Source organism: Rhinatrema bivittatum, chromosome 3 (assembly GCF_901001135.1).
Source record: "Rhinatrema bivittatum chromosome 3, aRhiBiv1.1, whole genome shotgun sequence".
Classification (NCBI taxonomy): domain Eukaryota; kingdom Metazoa; phylum Chordata; class Amphibia; order Gymnophiona; family Rhinatrematidae; genus Rhinatrema; species Rhinatrema bivittatum.
In genome coordinates, this window is record NC_042617.1 from 14,714,323 (window position 1) to 14,726,606 (window position 12,284).

The following is a 12,284-nucleotide window of genomic DNA, read 5'->3' on the forward strand; positions in this document are numbered from 1 at the left end:
AGAGTGACTATTGGGAAGGAGGAGATTTACTAATGTCCCAATTTATGACAGCATTGTGGCTCCTCTGGTGTAAAGAGACTCTGACAAATGTCACTAAAAGTAGTTCACTGGTATTCAACTGCATTGTGTTTAGTATTGTAATTATAGAGTATGTGAAGCATATCTTTGTAAGATTGTATCTTAAGGCAGTGTTTCCTAATCAGTGTGCCAAGCTGATATACCATCAAATGAGATCAGATATGCTACAAAAAAGTCACCTGTTGCATTTGTGGTCTATGAGTCCTCCCTGTGAACCTCTGTACTTATCTCTGGCCCTGAGCCACTGTCGCTGACCCCTGACGCCACCGAGGATTTCCTGGGTAGCCGCATGGCAATCGCCACATTCAGACAGGTCCGACGCAGCCTGTGGCAGAACGCCGCTGGCTTTCCCTTGGCCATCCCTAGACACATGCACGTCTGATGTCATCAAACTTAAAAGGCCGCAGTGAGAAATCTCCCATGGATGACCTCACAAGCCCTAGCCTATAAAAGACCCTCTCTTCTTTCAGTCCACGCCTCAGCAACAGGTCTTCCTACAGTCTTTGTAGTGTGTTCCTTCAGCATTTCCTGCCTTCATTCTCAAGTCCCTACGTTCTGTATCTTCAGTTCCAGTGATCCTGTCTTCGTCTTCAATTCTAGTGGTTCTCATTTTCATCGTCAGTTCCTGTGGTCCATGTCTTCTTCTTCTTCTTTTTTTTTTTTAAATTTTTTATTTATGAGTTTTCCAATTACATTCAAGAAAAACATTTGAGTTGTAAACACAGAGACAAAAACTACATAAATGATTATAAAAGAAGAAAATTGTTACAGGGAAAAAAAATAACAAAACAGTTTCCTTTATAATCTTAAGGAGGAAAAAAAAGAAAAAGAGAAAAATGTCTCAATATCCAAGTCCACTAATTAAGAGGGACCTTATCACAACCTCAAGAAATATCACAAATAAAAACAGACTGGCTAATCGGGGATCATACTGAATTTCAACGGAACCTATGCCAAACCCTTATGCTCAGTCTATGGCAATAGGAGAGGAAGATAAAGTGATTGGCAATGCAACCATATCAGACAAAAATGCAGTAAGTTGGCAAGGTAAAAAGAAAATATACGAAGCATTCTGGTACTTAATTATACATTTACAGGGAGATTTTAAGAAAAATAATGCTCCTATATATATAGGAGTCCTCAGTAATAAAGACATAAAGACTGTTTCCTTCTCTTTTGTGTCTGTCTTGCTAAATCAGGATAGACATTCACTTTAAGATCAAAGAAAGTGTCCAAATGATGATGAAAAAATAATTTTAATATCCAGTCCCAGTCAGATTCCAGTAGAAAGGTAACAATAAGTGTTGCCAGGGAAATCAGGTCTTTCTGAGTTGTCTCCAATAGATTAGTGAGATCCATCAGTGGTGAATCCACTGGGGATATAATATTGAACCCTTTTTGATATGTAATAACCCTTTTTAGAATCTGGAATGTAATATACCCTAGATATTAAGGGCAAAGCTTGTTCAGGGATCTTAAGAACTTCTAGTAAATATTTTTTCCGCACATGTCTTCTTCTTCTGTTCCTCTACTTGTTCCTTTCCTATTTGTGCTGCTCCTTGCCTTCATTTCCTACCTATCCGTCCCTCCTGCCCTACAGGTGGATACCTGGTATTGACCTCGGCCTGATTCCTGGACATTCTTAAGAATGTCAGGGCAACCGGAGAATTATTTCTTGAGATCTCTTGGGCAACCGGAGGGACTGTTCTTTTTTCATCTCATTGTGAGTAAGGAATTACCTTAATCCACGGATCCTGTGCTGCCGAGATCCTGATGTCAGAGGGAGGGGCCGGAAATCTTATAAGACCGGCACTCCTCCAGCGTTCTTCAGGGCAACTGGAGAATTATTTCTTGTGATCTCTTGGGCAACCGGAGGGACTGTTCTTTTTTCATCTCATTGTGACTAAGGAATTACCTTAATCCAGGGATCTTGTGCTGCCAAGATCCTGACGTCAGAGGGAGGGGCCGGAAGTCTTATAAGACCAGCACTCCTCCGGGTTCTTCAGGGCAATCGGAGAATTATTTCTTGTGATCTCTTGGGCAACCGGAGGGACTGTTCTTTTTTCCTCTCATTGTGAGTAAGGAATTACCTTAATCCACGGATCCTGTGCCGTCGAGATCCTGACGTTAGAGGGAGGGGCCGGAAATCCTATAAGACTGGGGCACCACCTAAGGGGTGCCCGGCTTAGCCCGGATTTGTCCATATTTGCCTGGACACTGTTTTTCCTATTTGTTTTTGAATTGTCTCCGGAATAAGGGACAAGAAAGAGACATAGCAGTCTTAGGAGCGTCAGAGCTGTTTTGAGTTTATAATTCTGGTTTATATGATTATGCCTGCGAAGAGGAAGGGGAAAATAAGGGTTTTTCCCACAGAAGCCTTACCTTTCTTAACACAGCTCGAAATCAATCGTTTCTTGGCACAACTGAAAGGAGAGGGAACTGGACACAATTGGAACGAGGGGCTTCCCTAGATGAACCATCCCTCATCTCTGACCATATACCGCTTCCTGCCCAGCGAAGCACCGATGATGATGCAGCCCTGGTGCTAGCCAGTGGAACGGTAGGAGCGACAGGGCAGGTGGGTGCGATATCCGGAAGTATGCTAGAGGGAGAAAGTTCCTTGAAAATGGCGGGTGGAGCCATAGAGAATGTTGGAAATCTGAAGGAGGACAGCAGGATCATACTCCCTGTAAACATACAGAAGAACTGCTGCATATTACAACCCGGCCAAAGAAGGTAACACTTGAGGCAATCTGAGACGTTGTGACTGGGCTGAACTCAGCCATTAACAGATTAGAGCAAAAGATTGACTATGTTTCTTTAAATTTCCAAGGAAAGTTGCTGGTTATTCAACAACAAAGTGATGATATAACCCAAAAGTTGTGGAGACTGAAAATAGTTTTAAATCTCTCTAAAAGTTAAATGCTATAGTTGTTAAAGATCAATTATCTTGCTCACGACATCTTGAAACCATTGAAAATTGTATAAGACATCTAAATCTTAGAATCTTAAATTTTCTCAAGGTGGCAGGTGAAATCTCTTATATCTCTTTAAAGAGATTTTTCAGAGAAGCATTAGCATATTCAGATGAGGATATTTCATCTGTAAACCCATGTTTTTTTCTTAACAAAAAAAGCTGCTGCTCCAGCAGTTTCTATATCTGCGAACCTAACACATTTTTGGAAGATTCAAATCTAGATGTCTTAAATAGGAATACTTTGATTGTATCATTCATATCATCACAAGATATTAATAAATTAATGAAAAGGTACTTTCAAAAATTTCCAATATCCTTTTATGGTCAACCAGTTAAACGGTATCCGGACTTGGCGCCGGTTACTAGGACAAGAAGGAGAGAATTTCTAGCTCTTAGGCAAAGGATTAGTTCTTTAGGATTTTCGTTTTTTCTGCGATATCCTTGTCATTGTGAGATTAAGAAAGGTGAACAAACATATGTGTTTTTTCAGATAGAACAGTTGCAACAGTTTTTGGATGCTCAGTTACCTATTACCTCGTCCCTGCTGCCTCCTAGTGAGTAGGCTATAATTTGTAGGTTATAACAAATATGTAATAGCAGTTGGGTAAGCTATGTAATGTTTGATATTGGTGTATTTCTGTTAAGTATCTCCTTATTTAATATTTCTGTCCCTTTTGCGCTTTTTCCTATTATTATTTGATTTGGATTTCGAATATACAAATGGAAATTTTGAATAATTTGAAAATGTATGAATCAATATTATGTTATGATGATTTATTTCTAGATATTTGTAAATTCAAAAATTTATAAATAAAGATAAAAATCAAGAACATAAGAATATAAGAAGTTGCCATATTGGGTCAGACCCAGGGTCCATCAAGCCCAGTATCCTGTTTCCAACAGAAGCCAATCAAAGTCACATGTACCTGGCAAGTACCCAGTATTAAATAGATCCTAAGCTACTATTCCTTATTGATTAATAGCATTTTATGGACTTCTCTTCCAGGAACTTATCCAAACCTTTTTTTAAACCCAGTTACTCTGACTGCCAGAACCACATCTTCTGGCAATGAATTCTAGAGCTTAATTGTGTGTTGAATACAAAATAATTTTCTCTGATATGTTTTAAATGTGCTACTTTCTAACTTCAAGGAGTGCCCCCTAGTCTTTGTATTGTCCGAAAGAGTAAATAACTGATTCACATTTACCGTTCAAGTCCCTTCATGATTTTGTAGACCTCTATCAGATCCCCCCTCTGCCATCTCTTCTCCAAGCTCCAAGCTAACCTCTTTAGCCTTTCTCATAAGGGAGCCGTTCCATACCCTTTATCATTTTGATCACCCTTCTCTGTACTTTCTCCAGTGCAACTATATCTTTTTTGAGATGTGGAGACTAGAGTTGCACATAGTATTCAAAATGCGGTCTTAGTATGGAGCGATACAGAGGCATTATGACATCTGCCATTTTATTTGCCATTCCCTTCCTAATAATTCCTATCGTTCTGTTTTCTTTTTTGACCACCACAGCACACTGAGCTGACAATTTCAGTGTATTATCCACTATGATGCCTAAATCTCTTTCCTGGGTGATAACTCCGAATATGGAACCAAACATCATGTAACTACAGCAAGGGTCATTTTTCCCTATATGCATCACCTTGCATTTGTCCACATTAAATTTCATCTGATATTTGGATGCCCAATCTTCAAGCCTTGCAAGGTCCTTCTGCAATTTATCACAATCCAATTGTGATTTAACTACTCTGCATAAATGTTTGTCATCCACAAATTTGATCACCTCGCTCATCGTACCCCTTTCCAGATTATTTATAAAAATTTTGAAAAGTTCCGGTCCTAGTACAAATCCCTGAGGCACTCCACTGTTTACCTTTTTTCACTGTGAAAACAGACCATTTAATCCTATTCTTTGTTCCCTGTCTTTTAACCAGTTTGCAATCCACAAAATGACATCGCCTCCTATCCCATGACTTTTTACTTTTCTTAGTAGCCTCTCATGAGGGATTTTGTCAAATGCCTTCTGAAAATCTAAATACACACCATCTACCCATTCACATTTATCCACATGTTTATTCAACCCTTCAAAAAAATGTAGCAGATTTGTGAGGCAAAATTTCCCTTGGGTAGGTCCATGCTGGCTGTGTCCTATTAAACCATGTCTATTTAAATGTTCTGTTATTTTATTCTTTATAACAGTTTCTATGATTTCTCCCGGCACTAAAGTCAGGGTCACCAGTCGATAGTTTGCTGCCTGGCTCTGACCACTGCCTGACTCCTGGACTCAACTGACAGTTCCCTTCCTCCAACCATAGCCTGCCTTTGGATACACTTCATCTTCTTCTGCTCCAACCTAGTTTCATCAATGGATTTCTCCAACGTAGGCCCCTACCTAAAACCTGTCGGCCTTGGCACCCAAAGGTTCAACTTGAGGGGAATATTGATTGGTAAAGGCGAAGCTCTAGTTGGTCCTTTCACACCGAGTAAGTGTCTCCCAGGGCTACTGCCCCAGAGGGAAGGGTTAGGTCAGCCATCATAGTTGGTGATTCGATTATTAGGAATGTAGACAGCTGGGTGGCTGGTGGGCGTGAGGATCACCTTGTAACATTATTATTATTATTTTTAGATTTTTATATACCGGTGTTCCTGTATTAAAATACAGATCACATCGGTTTACATTGAAACATAAAACATGCCTATCTGGTGCGAAGGTGGCGGACCTCATGCGTCACCTAGATAGGATTTTAGACTGCTGGGGAGGAACAGGCTGTCGTGGTACATGTGGGCACCAATGACATAGGAAAATGTGGGAGGGAGGTTCTGGAAGCCAAATTTAGGCTCTTAGAGGTAGATCTTAACTAAGTACGGAGTCTCAATGCATGGATGAGACAATGGTGCAAGGAAGAGGAATTCAGTTTTGTAAGGAACTGGGGAACATTTTAGGGAAGGGGAAGTCTTTTCCAAAGGGATGGGCTCCACCTTAACCAGGGTGGAACCAGACTTCTGGCAGACTTCTGGCACTAACCTTTAAAAAGGAGATAGAGCAGCTTGTAAACTAGAACAAAGGGGAAAGCCGACATTCGCTCAGCAGCACATGGCTCGAAAGGAGGTATTTTCAAAGGATACTAATGATGCAATAAATTAGGGCATTCCAACAGTGAGGTTCAATAATAAGAAAAGTAGTCCAAGTGCCTGAAATTAAAAACTCATCTGATGTAAAAAATTTCAATTTATCCCTAGCGATTCAAAAGCAGAATGAAAATGCAAACAAAAAACACACTTTGAAATGTTTTGAATGGTAATACCAGAAGTCTATGAAGTAAGATGGGAGAATTAGAAAGTATAGCAGTAAATGATGACATACACTTAATTGGTATCTCAGAAACATGGTAGACAGTGCTATACCGGGGTACAAATCATATTGCAATGATAGAGAGGAGCAAATGGGAGGCAGTGTGGTGCTTTATGTCCGGGATGGCATAGAGTCCAACAGGATACAGATCCTGCATGAGACTAAATGGACAATCGAATCTTTATGGGTAGAAATCCCTAGTGTGTTGGGGAAGAGTATAGTGATAGGAGTATATTACTGTCCACCTGGCCAAGATAGTGAGATGGACAGTAAAATGCTAAGAGAAATTAGGGAATTTGTAGTGTAGTAATAATGGGAGATTTCAATTACCCTGATATTGATTGGGTAAATGTAACATTGGGACATGCTAGAAAGATAAAGTTCCTGGATGGAATAAATGACAGTTTTATGGAGCAATTGGTTCAGGAACCGATGAGAGAGGGAGCAATTTTAGATCTAATTCTCAGTGGAGCACAGGATTTGGTGAAAGAGATAACAGTGGTGGGGCCGCTTGGCAATAGTGATTATAATATGTTCAAATTTGAATTAATGACTGGAAATGGGACAGTAAGCAAATCCATGGCTCTAGTGCTAAACTTTCAAAAGGGAAACTTTGATAAAATGAGAAAAATAGTTGGAAAAAAACCGAGAGGAGCAACTACAAAGGTAAAAAGTATACAAGAGGTGTGGACATTTATAAAAAAAATACCATTCTAGAAGCACAATCCAGTTGAATTTCGCACATTAAGAAAGGTGAAAGGAAGGCAAAACGATTACCGGCATGGTTAAAAGGTGAGGTGAAAGAGGCTATTTTAGCCAAAAGATCTTCATTTAAAAATTGGAAGAATAATCCAACAGAAGAAAATAGGATAAAACATAAGCATTGGGAAGACAGTGATAAGACAGGCTAAGAGAGAATTTGAAAAGAAGTTGGCCGTAGAGGCAGAAACTCACAGTAAAAACTTTTTAAAATATATCCAAAGCAGAAAGCCTGCGAGGGAGTCAGTTGGACAGTTAGATGATCGAGGGGTTAAAGAGACCCTTAGAGAAGATAAGTCCATTAGGGATGTGAATCGGGCTTCAGACGATTGAAAATATCGGACGATATTTTCAAAATCGTCAGAAATCGGGGGCTCCCGATAAGAAAACCCTACGATTTTGTTCCTGGGGTTCTCTTAGCGTTTTGGGGGAGGGCAGGAAAAACGGCACACCAAAACAATCCCTAAACCCACCCCGACCCTTTAAAACTGTTCCCTTAGCTTCCCCCACCCTCCTGAACCCCCGCAAAACTTTTTACAAGTATCTGGTGGTCCAGTGGGGGTCCCGGGAGCCATCTCCCGCTCTCGGGCCATCGGCTGCCACTAATCAAAATGGCGCCGATGGCTCTTTGCCCTTACCATGTGACAGGGTATCTGTGCCATTGGCCGGCCCCTGTCACATGGTAGGAGCACTGGATGGCCTGCGCCATTTTTAAAGATGGGGCTGGCCGTCCATTACTGATCCAGTATGGCATGTTCTTATGGGCTCTTCCTAATCTGAGTCTGCCTGCTGACAGTAGAGAACTGCAGACTCCTTTCTGCAGTTACACCAACTCTGCCTCAGCCTAAGGGTCCACGCCCACAACATCACCATTGCCTGATACTCAGATATAGACGAGTAGGTCATTTTTATATCTCTACTGGATTATACAGCATTGTACAATGGTGATAAATCCCTTGCCAAAGAACTCATAATGGTGATAAATCCCTGCCCAGGGAGCTTACAGTCTAATGGGTGTCTGAGGCAATGGGCAATAAAGTGACTTGCCCAAGGTCACAAGGAATGACAGTGGGAGAAGTGGGACCTGAATCCTAGGTTTCCTTGTTCTTTGCCCATTGGTTTCACTACCAGGCTACACCCAAGGTGACTCTTATATGTTCAGGTGCTCCTTTCTGAGCACATTTGTAGTCACATATGCCTTTCCTTCCTAGTTACAGCACGAACCCCAGAGTGTGGGAATTGAATAGCATGGAAGTAATGAATAACTGATAACTGGGCCTCTTTTCATGCAGCACACACGTTGTACACCACACTTTCTACTCTTCCTTCTCCTGAACTTTCTCCTTTCAGTCCAGTCTCTGTCTCATCCCCAGGCTGAGATGTGGAGAGCAGGCACTGAGCAAGATATGAAACTGACTATGGACAGGACTTCCCAGGTGGAAGCAGGTACCAGGAAGGACCAACGACCCGAACAAGAGCACGAAACAGGAGTATAGCCGAGGACCAAGATCAAAGCAGGAACCAGGAACTCAGGGATATGGCAAGCAACAGTATGTAGAGTCTATGAGGTCTTCACTAGATGGCCCTAATTCCCAGCCCTTGGATAGACAGCAGCAAAAGGGCATACCATTCAATATAGCAGCTCTCTTAGAGGTTGTCTGGAATCGGAAATCTTTTAGGTGCAAGGGAGGGCTAGTTCAAGTTAGAGGGTGGCAGTGCAGATTTGATTTTGAGGGCATCGGAGTGATTTCAGTGTTAGGCCCCCTGCTTAGCATAAAAGGGAAAGTCACTGCCCTGCCAGGTCCTCTGATAGGACTGGAAGGAAGAGAGCAAGATACTAAGGATTTTTGCTGTTTTTCTAGATCTTTGTAGTTTATGATGTGTAACATTCCTGGCAGGCTAAATCCTCTCCTCAGTGTGATCAAGAGGGAATTGTGTATCTCTTCGCCCAGTTCAAACGGAAGTTACAGTGACCAGTCAAGGAAAAAGAAGGTTTTTCTAGTTTGAGTTTTGTGTAGCTTCACAGGGAAGTGTTGTGATTCTGCTTGTTATACAGCCTCCCAACCGCCAGAGGTCCTCCAGGAGCTGGGCCTACCCTCTTTTCAACTTTAGTCTCAGTGAAGTCATGACATGGCAATTACATGCCTATTTAGCCCTACTTCTGACTACACTCAGCGCCTTGTCATTGAGTCTGCTTGGTTCCTTGCTTGGCCTCAAGTCTCTGTATACCTTGTGGCTCTCCATAGCCTTCTGCCTTGTGGCTTCCCATATCCTTCTTGTCTCTGTATACCTTGTGGCTTTCTTCAGCCTTCTGCCTTGTGGCTTCCCATATCCTTCTTGTCTCTGTATACTTTGTGGCTCTCTGTAGCCTTCTGCTTTGTGGCTTTCTTAAGCATTCCAGTATTCTAGCTTATTTGGTGGCTTCCCTAAGTCTTCCTGTTTCCAAGCTTGCCTTGTGACTTCCCTAAGCCCTCCTGTTTCTAAGCTTGCCTTGAGGCGTCCCTAAGCCTTCCTGTTTCCAAGCTTGCCTTTTGGCTTCCCTAAGCCCTCCTGTTTCCAAGCTTGCCTTATGGCTTCCCTAAGCCATTCTATCTCAAGTCTTGCTTCCTGGCTCCCAAGCCTCCTGTCTCAAGCGTGCCAGTATTAGTAACCTCTGTTTTCTTCCAGTGTTCCACCCCTTACCTTGGTTCCTGCCTGAGCTCCAGACACACCAGACATTAGCCTCCAGCCCTGCAGCCTGCATCCCAAGTCTGCTCAGGTTTCTGCCTCCAATCTTGTCTGACATCAGCCTACAGCCCTGTAGCCTGCTTCTTCAGTTCTGCTTGACTTCTGTCTTCAACTCTGCAGCCTGTATCCCCAGGTCTGTTCAGCTTCACCTGAGTTCATTTCTCTCCACTCCGGACTCCAGTCCAACTTTATCCTTAGGTCTCCTCCCTTGTTCAAGTCCTACCAGCCACCAGAACTCAAGGGCTCAACCTGCAGGGAAGGTGACTGATATAGGCCAAAGATCCCTTAGTCTAGTCTGCCCCTGGAGTCCTGGACTGTTCCCATGTGGGTTCCCTAACCAAGCTGGGTTTTCAACCCTAACAGGAAAGAAGCTGGTTTTTTTTGTCACCCAACCTTACCCAAAGTTGGAAGCTGCAAGGACTATTTTGGTCTTTCTCCCACGACAAGCAGGATGGTAGTCCTCACAGATGGGTGACATCATCAGATGGAGCCCTGTCATGGAACACTTTTGTCAAAGTTTCTAGAACTTTGTTGATATAGAGTGTGTCCAATATCTAATTAGAGAGACATGTGCCATCTATAAGGCTTACATCTTCACTCAAGATGTATACCATTTTAAAAATTTTTGAGTGAATTTTTGATGCAATTTCAAAAAACAATTTTATACAGATCCAAATAAGTTCTTAAACTTTCTTCCACTTTGTGAAGCAATTTAAAGTCCGATTAAAGTACAGTAGAGTTCTTGAAACTCTCTCCAACATCTGTATTACTGTTGACTAGGGAGAATTAAACAAAGAATTTGGTTGAAACACAGACCAAGTAGCTTGAAATGATGTAAACGTTCCCTGCTGATCACAATTTCATGTACCCTTCGCTGGCAGTGTTTCGACAAAATTGTCTGCTACTGGGGCTAGATAGAGTGTATTAAAGAGGTCTCAGTACTTCCAACCCACCGTCATGGTTTCAGCATATCTTAAAAGTTAGCCAGATAGGTATATTCAGCTAACTTTAGACCTGCCTGCAAAGTGAGCAGAGTTAACCGGCTAACTCCATTCCTCCCCGGAATGCCTATCACCTGACACCAGGAGTGCCCCCCATATATCCGGCTAAATTCTAGCCAGATAAAGAGTTCTCCCAGGACAAGCAGGATGGTAGTCCTCATATGAGGGTGACATCAGCCGACGGAGCCCTATCACGGAAAACCTTTCTGTCAAAGTTTCTAGAACTTTTGACTGGCACACTGAGCATGTCCAGCATGCCATAATCCCTGTAGCCACAGGGGTCTCCCTTCAGTCTCTTTTTTTACGCTGTGCAGTTTGCCTTGCGTTTAGGAGCTCTATGAGAATTCTCTTACTATATTTCCTCACGGAAATACTTGAAGTTTACTTCACAAAAAAGTTCCCTCATAGGGGTCTCCCATCGCGACATCGTTTTTTGTCGCTTTGTGAGTAAATTCCATCGTCTTTGGTCAGTTCCTGCTCCCCTCTCCTCCGTATTCGCAGGCCATCGACCGTTTTTGTGGCTCTTTTTTTTTTTTTCTATAATGGCAATGGGTTTTAGAAAGTGCCTGACGTGTCCCCGTACCATGTCGGTTACCGACCCGCATGATGTCTGTGCACTGTGCCTCGGCTCATCACACGAAATTTGTTGATGCCCAAGCTGTGCTCAAATGACCCCGAAGGATAGGCCCGCCTAGACAAGATGGAGTCCCTTTTCAAAATCAAGATAACTCCATCGATGTCCACCCAGTCTTCACTGGCAGGAACATCGAAAAAAATCCATCGACAAACTTCGCCGGGAGCACCAAGGCAGCAGTGACATCTGTCACCGACAACTTCTAAGGCATTGGCATCGTCTTCCTCGGTGCTGGAGAAAGAACGGACCAAGCACCGAGGGAAACATCGCCACTGGCACAGATTCCACTCCCGGTGCCAGCACCGACTCTGCATCGGCCTCAATGACTATCGAGCCGATTGCGAAGAGAACACAGGTAAAGTAGCCTCCAATCTCCTCTTCATACGAGAAACCGTGGCGATCCCCATTGATATCGGTGCCGGGTACTGAACCCCCACAAACTCCTGTGGAGGTGCCAGTAGCGCCTAGCCTGCCTCCCCCCTGTAGCTGTGTTACTGATACCAGCTTCCAGGGTGGAGCTGGATATACTTGTCCGGCAGGCAGTCCTCGATGCCTCCGGAATCTACAGCCGCCAACGATGCTGGCCCCTATACCGGCACTAACACCAGAGCCATTGATATTTACACAACTGCTCGACCGACTGGACACACTCATTGGTGCCCTTCCAACACAGCCTGGGCCGCCGATGCCAAAACAACCTATTGAGTCTCTGAAACCCCCGATACCCATTCCAGGGTCCTCA

General features: G+C 43.0%; 1 protein-coding gene across 1 annotated transcript in view; it reads left to right on the forward strand.

Moving 5' to 3' along the window:
- The window catches only part of DNAH8 (dynein axonemal heavy chain 8), a 1,926,251-nt gene that overhangs the window by 615,427 nt on the left and 1,298,540 nt on the right, over positions 1-12,284 (forward strand).